Raw genomic sequence first — 14,714 nt, 5'->3', positions numbered from 1 at the left:
ATGATTCGGACGGACTTCAGCTTCGCTACGGGTGAGAAAGTCTCATCGTAGTCAACCCCTTGAACTTGTCGATAACCCTTAGCGACAAGCCGAGCCTTATAGATGGTCACATTACCATCCGCGTCTGTCTTCTTCTTAAAGATCCATTTATTTTCTATGGCTCGCCGATCAACGGGCAAGTCAGTCAAAGTCCATACTTCGTTTTCATACATGGATCCTATCTCGGATTTCATGGCTTCCAGCCATTTGTCGAAATCCGGGCCCACCATCGCTTCTTCATAGTTCGAAGGTTCACCGTTGTCTAACAACATGATTTCCAAGACAGGGTTGCCGTACCACTCTGGTGCGGAACGTGTCCTTGTGGACCTACGAAGTTCAGTAGCAACTTGATCTGAAGTTTCATGATCATCATCAACAACTTCCTCTCTAGTCGGTGCAGGCACCTCAGGAACATTTTCTTGAGCTGCGCCACTTACCGGTTCAAGAGGTAATACTTCATCAAGTTCTACCTTCCTCCCACTTATTTCCTTCGAGAGAAACTCTTTCTCTAGAAAGGACCCATTCTTGGCAACAAAGATCTTGCCTTCGGATCTGAGGTAGAAGGTATACCCAATAGTTTCTTTAGGGTATCCTATGAAGACACATTTTTCCGACTTGGGTTCGAGCTTTTCAGGTTGAAGTTTCTTGACATAAGCATCGCATCCCCAAACTTTTAGAAACGATAGCTTAGGTTTCTTCCCAAACCATAATTCATACGGTGTCGTCTCAATGGATTTCGATGGAGCCCTATTTAAAGTGAATGCGGCAGTCTCTAAAGCATAGCCCCAAAATGATAGCGGTAAATTGGTAAGAGACATCATAGATCGCACCATATCTAATAGAGTGCGATTACGACGTTCGGACACACCATTACGCTGAGGTGTTCCAGGCGGCGTGAGTTGTGAAACTATTCCACATTTTCTTAAGTGTGTGCCAAATTCGTGACTCAAGTATTCTCCCCGACGATCTGATCGCAAGAATTTGATTTTCCTGTCACGTTGATTCTCAACCTCACTCTGAAATTCCTTGAACTTTTCAAAGGTCTCAGACTTGTGTTTCATTAAGTAGACATACCCATATCTACTCAAGTCATCAATGAGGGTGAGGACATAACGATAGCCACCGCGAGCCTCAACACTCATTGGACCGCACACATCAGTATGTATGATTTCCAATAAGTTGGTTGCTCGCTCCATTGTTCCTGAGAACGGAGTCTTGGTCATTTTACCCATGAGGCATGGTTCGCACGTGTCAAATGATTCGTAATCAAGAGACTCTAAAAGTCCATCTGCATGGAGTTTGTTCATGCGTTTGACACCTATGTGACCAAGGCGGCAGTGCCACAACTATGTGGGACTATCATTATCAACCTTACATCTTTTGGTATTCACACTATGAATATGTGTAGCATTACGCTCGAGATTCATTAAGAATAAACCATTCACCATCGGAGCATGACCATAAAACATATCTCTCATATAAATAGAACAACCATTATTCTCGGATTTAAATGAGTAGCCATCTCGAATTAAACAAGATCCTGATACAATGTTCATGCTCAAAGCTGGCACTAAATAAAAATTATTAAGGTTTAAAACTAATCCCGTAGGTAAATGTAGAGGCAGCGTGCCAACGGCGATCACATCGACCTTGGAACCATTCCCGACGCGCATCGTCACCTCGTCCTTCGCCAGTCTCCGTTTATTCCGCAGCTCCTGCTTTGAGTTACAAATGTGAGCAACCACACCAGTATCAAATACCCAGGAGCTACTACGAGTACTGGTAAGGTACACATCAATTACATGTATATCACATATACCTTTAGTGTTGCCGGCCTTCTTGTCCGCTAAGTATTTGGGGCAGTTCCGCTTCCAGTGACCACTTCCCTTGCAATAAAAACACTCAGTCTCGGGCTTGGGTCCATTCTTTGGCTTCTTCCCGGCAGCTTGCTTACCGGGCACGACAACTCCCTTGCCGTCCTTCTTGAAGTTCTTCTTACCCTTGCCTTTCTTGAACTTAGTGGTTTTATTCACCATCAACACTTGATGTTCCTTTTTGACTTCTACCTCTGCTGATTTCAGCATTGAATATACCTCAAGAATGGTCTTTTCCATCCCCTGCATATTGAAGTTCATCACAAAGCTCTTGTAGCTCGGTGGAAGCGACTGAAGGATTCTGTCAATGACCGCGTCATCCGGGAGATTAACTCCCAGCTGAGTCAAGCGGTTATGCAACCCAGACATTTTGAGTATGTGCTCACTGACAGAACTATTTTCCTCCATCTTACAGCTGAAGAACTTGTCGGAGACTTCATATCTCTCGACCCGGGCATGAGCTTGAAAAACCATTTTCAGCTCTTCGAACATCTCATATGCTCCGTGTCTCTCAAAACGCTTTTGGAGCCCCGGTTCTAAGCTGTAAAGCATGCCGCACCGAACGAGGGAGTAATCATCAGCACGTGACTGCCAAGCATTCATAACGTCTTGGTTCTGCGGGACAGGTGCGTCACCTAGCGGTGCTTCTAGGACATAATCTTTCTTGGCAGCTATGAGGATGATCCTCAGGTTCCGGACCTAGTCCGTATAGTTGCTGCCATCGTCTTTCAGCTTGGTTTTCTCTAGGAACGCGTTGAAGTTGAGGACAACGTGGGCCATTTTATCTACAAGACATATTGTAAAGATTTTAGACTAAGTTCATGATAATTAAGTTCATCTAATCAAATTACTCAATGAACTCCCACTCAGATAGACATCCCTCCAGTTATCTAAGTGAAACATGATCCGAGTTAACTAGCCCGTGTCCGATCATCATGTGAGACGGACTAGCCAACATCGGTGAACATCTTCATGTTGATCGTATCTTCTATACGACTCATGCTCGACCTTTCGGTTTTCCGTGTTCCGAGGCCATGTCTGTACATGCTAGGCTCGTCAAGTCAACCTAAGTGTATTGCGTGTGTAAATTTGGCTTACACCCGTTGTATTCGAATGTTAGAATCTATCACACCCGATCATCACGTGGTGCTTCGAAACAACGAACCTTCGCAACGGTGCACAGTTAGGGGGAACACTTTCTTGAAATTATTGCGAGGGATCATCTTATTTAAGCTACCGTCGTTCTAAGCAAATAAGATGTAAAACATGATAAACATCACATGCAATCAAATAGTGACATGATATGGCCAAATATCATTTGCTCCTTTTGATCTCCATCATCATGATCTCCATCATTGTGTCTTCTTGAAGTTGTCTCGTCATCTATTACTTCTACTACTATGGCTAATGCTTTAGTAATAAAGTAAAGTAATTACATGACGTTTATGTTGACACGCAGGTCATAAATAAATAAAGACAACTCCTATGGCTCCTGCCGGTTGTCATACTCATCGACATGCAAGTCGTGATTCCTATTACAAGAACATGATCATCTCATACATCACATATATCATTCATCACATCCTTTGGCCATATCACATCACAAAACACTTGCTGCAAAAACAAGTTAGACATCCTCTAATTGTTGTTGCAAGTTTTTACGTGGCTGCTATAGGTTTCTAGCAAGAACGTTTCTTACCTACGCCAAAACCACAACGTGGATTGCCAATTTCTATTTACCCTTCATAAGGACCCTGTTCATCGAATCCGATCTGACTAAAGTGGGAGAGACAGACACCCGCCAGCCACCTTATGCAACTAGTGCATGTCAGTCGGTGGAACCGGTCTCACGTAAGCGTACGTGTAAGGTTGGTCCGGGCCGCTTCATCCCACGATGCCGCCGAATCAAGATAAGACTAGTAGCGGCAAGCAAATTGACAATATCGACGCCCACAACTGCTTTGTGTTCTACTCATGCATAGTAACTACGCATAGACCTAGCTCATGATGCCACTATTGGGGAACGTAGCAGAATTTTAAAATTTTCTATGCATCACCAAGATCAATCTATGGAGTCATCTAGCAATGAGGGAGAGAGGAGTGCATCTACATACCCTTGTAGATCACGAGCGGAAGCGTTCAAGAGAACGGGGTTGATGGAGTCGTACTCGTCGTGATCCAAATCACCGAAGATCCTAGCGCCGAAGGACGTCTCCCGCGCCTTGATCCAGCAAGGAGGAGGGAGAGGTTGAGGAAGAGGGCTCCAACAGCAGCACGACGGCGTGGTGGTGGTGAAGCTGCAGTACTCCGGCAGGGCTTCGCCAAGCTCTTACGGACGAGGAGAGGTGTTGGGGAGGGGAGGGGCTGCGCCTTGGATGTTGTGTGCAGCCCTTCCCTTGCCCCTCTATTTATAGGGGAAGGAGGAAGGGGGCCGGCCCCCTCTAGATGAGATCTAGAGGGGGGGCGGCGGCGGCCAGCCCATGTAGGGCTGGTTCCCCTTTCCTCTACAGCCCATTGAGCCCTCCGAGAGAGGTGGCCCCTCCCGGTGGACCCCCGGAACCCCTCCGGTGGCCCCGGTACAATACCGATATGCCCCCGAACCTTTCCGGTGACCGTATGACAACTTCCTACATATAAATCTTCACCTCCGGACCATTCCGGAACTCCTCGTGACGTTCGGGATCTCATCCGGGACTCCGAACAACATTCGGTAATCACATACAAGTCTTCCTAACAACCCTAGCGTCACCGAACCTTAAGTGTGTAGACCCTACGGGTTCGGGAGACATGCAGACATGACCGAGACGACTCTCCGGTCAATAACCAACAGCGGGATCTGGATACCCATGTTGGCTCCCACATGCTCCACGATGATCTCATCGGATGAACCACGATGTCGAGGATTCAATCAATCCGTATACAATTCCTTTTGTCAATCGGTACGTTACTTGCCCGAGACTCGATCGTCGGTATCCCAATACCTTGTTCAGTCTCGTTACTGGCAAGTCACTTTACTCGTACCGTAATGCATGATCCCGTGATCAACCACTTGATCACATTGAGCTCATTATGATGATGCATTACCGAGTGGGCCCAGAGATACCTCTCCGTCATACGGAGTGACAAATCCCAGTCTCGATTCGTGCCAATCCAACAGACACTTTCGGAGATACCTGTAATGTACCTTTATAGTCACCCAGTTACATTGTGACGTTTGGCACACCCAAGGCACTCCTACGGTATCCGGGAGTTGCACAATCTCATGGTCTAAGGAAATGATACTTGACATTCAGAAAAGCCACAGCAAACGAACTACACGATCTTTGAGCTAAGCTTAGGATTGGGTCTTGTCCATCACATCATTCTCCTAATGATGTGATCCCGTTATCAATGACATCTAATGTCCATAGTCAGGAAACCATGACTATCCTTTGATCAACGAGCTAGTCAACTAGAGGCTCACTAGGGACGTGTTGTGGTCTATGTATTCACACATGTATTACAATTTCCGGATAACACAATTATAGCATGAACAATAGACAATTATCATGAACAAAGAAATATAATAATAACCATTTTATTATTGCCTCTAGGGCATATTTCCAACAAATCCATGCTGATGGGCTTTTGGAATCGCTTGATTATGAATCAGTTGGTGCTTGCGAACCATGCCTCATGGGCAAGATGACTAAGACTCCGTTCTCCGGAACAATGGAGCGAGCAACAGATTTGTTGGAAATCATACATACTGATGTATGTGGTCCGATGAATATTGAGGCTCGCGGCGGGTATCATTATTTTCTGATCTTCACAGATGATTTGAGCAGATATGAGTATATCTACTTGATGAAACACAAGTCTGAAACATTTGAAAAGTTCAAAGAATTTCATAGTGAAGTGGAGAATCATCGTAACAAAAATAAAAGTTTCTACGATATGATCGCAGAAGTAAAATATTTGAGTTACGAGTTTGGCCTTCAGTTAAAACAATGTGAAATAGTTTCACTACTCACACCACCTAGAACACCACAGTGTAATGGTGTGTCCGAACGTCATAACCGTACTTTATTAGATATAGTGCGATCTATGATGTCTCTTACCGATCTACCACTATCGTTTTGGGGTTATGCATTAGAGACAGCTACATTCACGTTAAATAGGGCACCATCTAAATCCATGGAGATGACACCGCATGAACTGTGGTTTGGCGAGAAACCTAAGCTGTCGTTTCTTAAAGCTTGGGACTGCGATGCTTATGTGAAAAAGTTTCAACATGATAAGCTCGAACCCAAATCGCAGAAGTAAATCTTCATAGGATACCCAAAAGAAACTATTGGGTACACCTTCTATCACAGATCCGAAGGCAAGATATTCGTTGCTGAGAATGGATCCTTTCTAGAGAAGGAGTTTCTCTCGAAAGAAGTGAGTGGGAGGAAAGTGGAACTTGATAAGGTAATTGTACCTTCTCCCGAATTGGAAAATAGTTCATCACAGAAATCAGTTCCAATGATGTCTACACCAACAAGAGAGGAAGTTAATGATGATCAAGTTACTACAGGACTTCGTAGATCAACCAGAGTGAGATCCGCACCAGAGTGGTACGGTAATCCTGTTCTGGAGGTCATGTTACTTGACCATGACGAACCTACGAACTATGAGGAAGCGATGATGAGCCCAGATTCCACAAAATGGTTTAAGGCCATGAAATCTGAGATGAGATCCATGTATAAGAACAAAGTATGGACTTTGATTGACTTGCCCAAAGATCGGTGAGCCATTGAGATTAAACGGATCTTCAAGAGGAAGACGGACGCTGATAGTAGTGTTACTATCTAAAAAGCTAGAATTGTCGCAAAAGGTTTTCGACAAGTTCAAGGTGTTGACTACGATGAGAGTTTCTCACTCGTATCTATGCTTAAGTCTGTCCGAATCATGTTAGCAATTGCCACACTTTATGAAATCTGGCAAATGGACAAACAAAACTACATTCCTTAATGGATTTATTAAAGAAGAGTTGTATATGATGCAACAAGAAAGTTTTGTCAATCCTAAAGGTGCTAACAAAATATGCAAGCTCCAGCGAAACATCTATGGACAGGTACAAGCATCTCGGAGTTGGAATATACGCTTTGATAAGTTGATCAAAGCATATAGTTTTATACAGACTTGCGGTGAAGCCTGTATTTACAAGAAAGTGAGTGGGAGCACTACAACATTTCTGATAAGTATATGTAAATGACATATTGTTGATCGGAGATAATGTAGAATTATTCTGCAAAGGATAAAGGAGTGTTTGAAAGGAGCTTTTCAAAGAAAGACCTTGGTGAAGCTGCTTACATATTGAGCATCAACATCTATAGAGATAGATCAAGACGCTTGATAAGTTTTTCAATGAGTACATACCTTGACAAGATTTTGAAGTAGTTCAAAATGGAACAGTCAAAGAAAGAGTTCTTGCCTGTGTTACAAGGTGTGAAACTGAGTAAGACTCAAAGCCCGACCACGGCAGAAGATAGAAAGAGAATGAAAGTCATTCCCTATGCCTTGGCCATAGGTTCTATAAAATATGCCATGCTGTGTACCAGATCTATTGTATACCCTACACTATTTTTGGCAAGGGAATACAATAGTGATCTAGGAGTAGATCACTGGACATTGGTTAAAATTATCCTTAGTGGAATAAGGATATGTTTCTCGATTATGGAGGTGACAAAAGGTTCGTCGTAAAGGGTTACGTCGATGCAAGTTTTGACACTGATCCAGATGACTCAAAGTCTCAATCTGGATACATATTGAAAGTGGGAGCAATTAGCTAGAGTAGCTCCGTGCAGAGCATTGTTGACATAGAAATTTGCAAAATACATACGGATCTGAATGTAGCAGACCTGTTGACTAAAATTCCCTCACAAGCAAAACATGATCACACCTTAGTACTCTTTGGGTATTAATCACATAGCGATGTGAACTAGATTATTGAATCTAGTAAACCCTTTGGGTGTTGGTCACATGACGATGTGAACTATGGGTGTTAATCACATGGTGATGTGAACTATTGATGTTAAATCTCATGGCGATGTCAACTAGATTATTGACTCTAGTGCAAGTGGGAGACTGAAGGAAATATGCCCTAGAGGCAATAATAAAGTTATTATTTATTTCCTTATATCATAATAAATTTTTATTATTCATCCTAGAATTGTATTAACCGGAAACATAATACATGTGTGAATACATAGACAAACAGTATGTCACTAGTATGCCTCTACTTGACTAGCTCGTTGAATCAAAGATGGTTAAGTTTCCTAGCCATAGACATGAGTTGTCATTTGATTAACGGGATCACATCATTAGAGAATGATGTGATTGACTTGACCCATTCTGTTAGCATAGCACTTGATCGTTTAGTTTGTTGCTATTGCTTTCTTCATGACTTATACATGTTCCTATGACTATGAGATTATGCAACTCCCGTTTACCGGAGGAACACTTTGTGTGCTACCAAACATCACAACGTAACTGGGTGATTATAAAGGTGCTCTACAGGTGTCTCCGAAGGTACTTGTTGGGTTGGCGTATTTCGAGATTAGGATTTGTCACTCCGATTGTCAGAGAGGTATCTCTGGGCCCACTCGGTAATACACATCACTTAAGCCTTGCAAGCATTGCAACTAATGAGTTTGTTGCGGGATGATGTGTTACGGAACGAGTAAAGAGACTTGTCGGTAACGAGATTGAACTAGGTATTGAGATACCGACGATCGAATCTCGGGCAAGTAACATACCGATGACAAAGGGAACAACGTATGTTGTTATGCGGTTTGACCGATAAAGATCTTCGTAGAATATGTAGGAGCCAATATGAGCATCCAGGTTCCGCTATTGGTTATTGACCGGAGACGTGTCTCGGTCATGTCTACATAGTTCTCGAACCCGTAGGGTCCGCACGCTTCAAGTTCGATGACGGTTATATTATGAGTTTATGTGTTTTGATGTACCGAAGGAGTTCAGAGTCCCAGATGAGATCGGGGACATGACAAGGAGTCTCGAAATGGTCGAGACGTAAATATCGATATATTGGACGACTATATTCAGACATCGGAAAGGTTCCGAGTGATTTGGATATTTTCGGGAGTACCGAGGAGTTACGGGAATTCGTATTGGGCCTTAATGGGTCATACGGGAAAAGAGAGAAATGCCTCAAAGGGTGGCAGCACCCCTCCCCATGGGCTGGTCCGAATTGGACTAGGGAGGGGGGCGCCCCCTTCCTTCCTTCTCCTTTTCCCTTCCCTTTCCTTCCCTCCTACTCCTACTACTTGGAAGGGCTTCTACTAGGAAAAAGGGAATCCTACTCCCGGTGGGAGTAGGACTCCCCTAGGGCGCGCCATAGAGAGGGCCGGCCCTCCCCCTCCTCCACTCCTTTATATACGGGGGCAGTGGGCACCCCAAAGACACAACAATTGATCTCTTGATCTCTTAGCCATGTGCGGTGCCCCTCTCCACCATAATCCACCTCGGTCATATCGTAGCGGTGCTTAGGCGAAGCCCTGCATCAGTAGAACATCATCATCGTCACCACGCCATCGTGCTGACGGAACTCTCCCTCAAAGCTCGGCTAGATCGGAGTTCGAGGGACGTCATCGAGTTGAACGTGTGGAGAGCTCGGAGGTGTCATGCGTTCGGTACTTGATCGGTCGGATCGTGAAGACGTACGACTACATCAACCGCATTGTGCTAACGCTTCCGCTTTCGGTCTACGAGGGTACGTAGACAACACTCTCCCCTCTCGTTGCTATGCATCACCATGATCTTGCGTGTGCGTAGATTTTTTTTAAAATTACTACATTCCCCAACAGTGCCCCCATCTGGGTGGCTATGGGTACCCTTGCATGGACCCTTTGGTGCGTCCGCAATAAATTAGTCATTGTACACATGATCCCTTGCAGTGTGACTGACCTAATCTACAAAATGTGTGGCTTCTTACAGCTATGGAGACCGCTCAGCAAGCGGCGTGATCGGGACATCATCGACAACATCATCTCGGGCCTCCGCTCTTCGGCCTCGGCGTTAGCTCCACCACCACCGCCACCCCCTCCTGAGCCGGAGTAGCTCTTGTTTTCTCTTTGTTTGGGGCTTGTTTTGCTGTGCCCCCAGCGATTATTTGAGACCTGCTTGTACTTGGACCGATCTTGACTTGTTGTTGGATGCTTGGTGTTGTTGCTTTATAATATAAAGCGGGGGGGGGGGGGCTTTTTCCATACATCGCTCAAGAATCACACATTGTTTCTCTTGGCAAGCATGATCTTCGGGTGCGTCTCAAGTGTAGGGTCATTAGCCGTGTTGTCCTTAGCGGGCCAGGAAGAAGCGGTGTGCGTGCATAGCCAATGTCAAAGAGGACGACCCTAACACAAAATTCTTCCACCTTCGAGTGAATTGAAGACGAATGAAAAATCACATATACTAGTTGAAAATGAACAACGACTGGGTCACATACCACAAGTTCAAGGAGGATATCATCCACTCCCACTTTCAGAGTGTCATTGGCAAAGGTCAGACTCGTATCCGGGATTTCAACAAGAATAACCTTAACATGGAGCAAGTTGACTTGACGGATATTGATGACCGATCCCATCTATGAGGAGAAGGTAAAAAAAATGCCATAGACGAGATGTTGGTTAACCACTACTTCAAAATAGGCTAGCAGTGGCGGGTGCAAAAGCCCCACCAATGGCGGCCGTGGCAATGGAGGATGCTTGCCATTGGTCTCTAACCACTAGCAATGTTTGTAAGACTGATGGGCTCTTATACTCGCTAGCCATTGATAGCATAGCCCAGCCCAAAAAAATAACGCTGCGGCGACATCATTTTTCGCTGCCATCGCAGCAAAAATTAACCAAAAATACTGTCATGGTAGCATTTTCAGTTTAATAGTAATATTAATATCATATAGGTTAGTATTATATAACACAATTTAACAATAACAATAATAGTAACATTTAAGTTCAACAAAACTCTTAAGTTTAATACTTCAACATAAAAATAATATAATATAATGTGTCCAACGAAGTACTAATACCACATAGCTAGCATGCCTACGAACTCGGGATCAACACCGAGAACTGTTGTGAGTCGTGGGAGTTGTAGAACACCATGATATTGTCATCAGGTTCGCGAAGAAACATCGAGACCGTCTTCCCAGCTTCCATCTTGTAGGCTGCTGCAAGGTCTCTGCGACGAGGGCAACCAAAAAGGTCCGGTCTGCATCATTGGTGACAAGAACGTTGAAGTATGTGTCATTTTTTAACATGCAACTTGACCTCTAACGTGAGCTCCTCATTGATGGCCACATTGACCTTCTCCAGGAACTATATATATGTGAGCAACTCATCAGCCACAACATGTTGAATTAAAACATACCGTCCTCGATAGAAAGTTCTCGGAAAGCTTTATGTAGATGTCCTTCGATTTTATAACCACCTTATCACACACATCTACCCTACTGTCGCCACACGTGGTGCACACGCGGTCGATTTGCTACATGTAGGTTGACAAATTAAACATAAATCATAATGAAAATGTTGAAAAAATGCTTATGAAACATGAAGAAAACGCATAGTCCATGGCATAATTTAAACAGTAGCACGATTATAAAACAATAAAATAAGCCTTAAAACTGTAAATGGACGAAAAAAATTGAGTGCAAAAAACTGGAAACATTGAGCGCCAGAAATTTGGTGAAACGCAAATTAATCAACGTTTCGCCAGAACGTTGGCATACATTTTGAATCCCTACAAATATGAAGTACCACTAAAGTGAAGGTAACACAATATACAAATATTAATTACAAATAATTGTTCTTGAAAATTCATGAGTAAGACTATTCAAATAGTATGAGTGAGACTGTTCAAATAGTAAGGCTGTAATGGATTGTGATGGAGGCGATGACAAGGCCTCTCTCTCTCAGTGTGCCAACTCAAGAGAGTGAACTTCCAACCGCTCGAGGACAAGATTGTGACAAAGCTCCCAGCCTGGCAGGGGGGGGGGGGCATTACTACAATTGGTCAAACTACTCAGATCAAGTACGCCCCCACCTTGCAGGCAATATATCATATCATCCCTCTCGCCTTCCCAGCGGGAGTTCTCAATAGCATTAAGAAGGTGGAGCGGGATTTCCTTTGGTCGGCAGCAAATAAGACCTCGTGAGGGAAGTGCAAGGTTAATAGGGAAAATGTCTGCCACCCCACCCCCTAGGGGGACTCGGTGTGCTCCATCTCAAAGAATTTGTGAGGGTGTTGCAGTTGCGATGGCCATGGCTACAGTGGATTGGCCCGAGGAATTTGTGGATTAGCATGGGCAACCCTTGTGATGTCATGGATATGGAGCTATTCTACTCCATCACCATTGACAATGGGGCCAAGGTGCCATTCTTGGCCTCGAGGCCGAAAGACATTGCCCCTTGTATATGAGACCTCCGAAAGGAAGAAGTGAATGTTCGCTAGGCCCTTACTGAGAATGTGTGGATTATGCAGATCAAGTTAACCGAAAATTTTACCATGGAACATTTATTCGAGTATCTCGAGCTTTGGACCACTTTTTATCTAGCTTGCAAGCCTACTTTTTATCGTGATGCTATCCAAGATTACAGTTTTATCTAACATTTGAGTGTGGTACTCCTTTACTTGTTAACTTACCCATTGGTTTAAAATGAATGAACGGTCCATATTCAATTTAGGGTACCCTAAAAGAGGTCATACTCAATCGTGATATCTTTTGGCATAGCGATAAAATTGTAATCGAATGGGAGCCTGCCAGGATTCAAGCCTCGGATCTACCTTGAAAATACGGGGAGTAACTGTTTTTTTCTCTCTCGAAAGTTGAAGGATGTTCGATACTTTACTTACTTGATGAAACTAGCCAATGTTATTAGAAATATTTGTACATATGGGCGAGTGATCTATGACAAAGACGAGTGTGATGACATTGGCCATGGAACCGAACGCATGCTGCAGATGCAAAGTTGATATCTAAATGAAGCAAATCCTTGTAGTTGATGTTTAAACCATCAATATTTTCTAGTGGCTAAACTATCAAGAGGCTCTAGTTTTGCATGATCCATAAACTAGGCAAGTGTTTTTTTATGATGTCCATGAAATTAACCACCTAAAAGTCTGATCGGTGACAAAGAAAAGTAGGATGATAACAGCCACACGAAGTAGGAAGAATGTAGCAAATGTCCTATGCTTGAACTACCTCCTATTCTTGGTGACTAAAATAACAGGGTACAATCTGTTGGAAAGAGTATTGCAGTTAGCTCAGGACCTCTCGTCCAAGTAGAACTATGGGAAAGGTGAGCAATGAAAGAAAAAAGCAGACTCAAGATAGCCACATGTAATCTTTGAATCGTCTGGATCATTCACCAAACCTAAGAAGAATATACATGACTCAATGGTCCCTGCCTTCTATTTGTAAATCAGTAAAGTTACCATACAATGGCCCGGGTGCAAGACAAAAAGGACAGAAAATCAACCGTGGATTCAAAGAGCAAGAAGGGAAACATATACTACTCTGATAAATCCTATGCTTGCAAGCACTGACAGTTTTGTATTAACTTGTGAAATTATCTCCCAGTTAATAATTTTGAGACATTCCAAAAGGCAGCAGCATCAAAGTGTAAAGTGAAATTAACAATTTTAGTTGTAAGTAGTTTGTAGACTCTGGAAATATATCATGTAAAACATGCCGAGACTACTGTACATTTGAACCATCAACGTTCTTTTATCAATAATAACACCGCAGATTGTCCTCTGGTGAGTTATCCAAAAGGCTATCCCAGTGACGAGGAGCAGGAGAAAACCAGCCAAGAAATTCCAGGACCAATGCACCACGTATCCCCAAGCTCAAACCACTATCACTTTCGATCCACTAAAATACCAAAGGCATGAGAGCCATTACATTTTAATAAGATCCAGACGAAGCTTTCATGCAGCTACCACTGAAGCCCATATCCCACCAAACGTTCTAAGGACGCAGCACCTCAAACTATTCGACGCCTCAGCTGCAGCCACCACGGCAGGCATCTCTTCCTTTTAATAGACCCTCCACCCCCACACACACGCACATTTCAAAACGCATCTTGCCTCCAGAAAAAGAAACATCAGCTTGCATCTAGCCAGCACTCTCACAATGTTGAGCTCTGACAGACGAGTTGTGCGTCGGTGTTGTCTTGGTGAATGTGGGTGTTAACCTTTTGGTGTAGCACTTGGTCGAAAGGTGTTGTATCGGCCATCCTGACTACTTCTTCTATGAATATAGTATGATACACATGTTTGTGCGTATTCTAGAAAAAGCTCTGCCAGGAAGAACGGCAGCATAGACAAGGAGCTGCAGCTGCAAGCGATCAACAACACGAGCAAGTATCTGCAGACGATACTTTCATATATCCGCCAGGACAGAGTGCCTTTGTCTTGTGGCTACAATCCTTTTTTTTCGAGATAAAAATAATATCCTTGCTAAGTTAATTATTACAATAACCCTTTCAAAAATAACTTATTAAATGCAATAAGGTTGGCAGAAAAATCAAATCAAGAAGAAAAGAAGTTTGGATACTAAATGGGGTCAGCCTTTTCCTTCAAGGGATGGCGAAGTCCACGTCACCGACTCATGAACTCTTTCATTTGACCAAGTTAATATATATCCTGAGCCCTGACTTGCTAAGTGCACCAGAAAGGGAACCCTCTCCAGTTCGCTAGCTGTAGTCTGATGAGCAAACTAAAATCAATCAGCTAAAAACAAAAGGGCAATAT

This window comes from Triticum urartu, chromosome 3A, assembly GCF_056163025.1.
Source record: "Triticum urartu cultivar PI428250 chromosome 3A, HENAU_Tu73, whole genome shotgun sequence".
NCBI lineage: Eukaryota > Viridiplantae > Streptophyta > Magnoliopsida > Poales > Poaceae > Triticum > Triticum urartu.
This window is presented reverse-complemented; position numbering follows the sequence as displayed.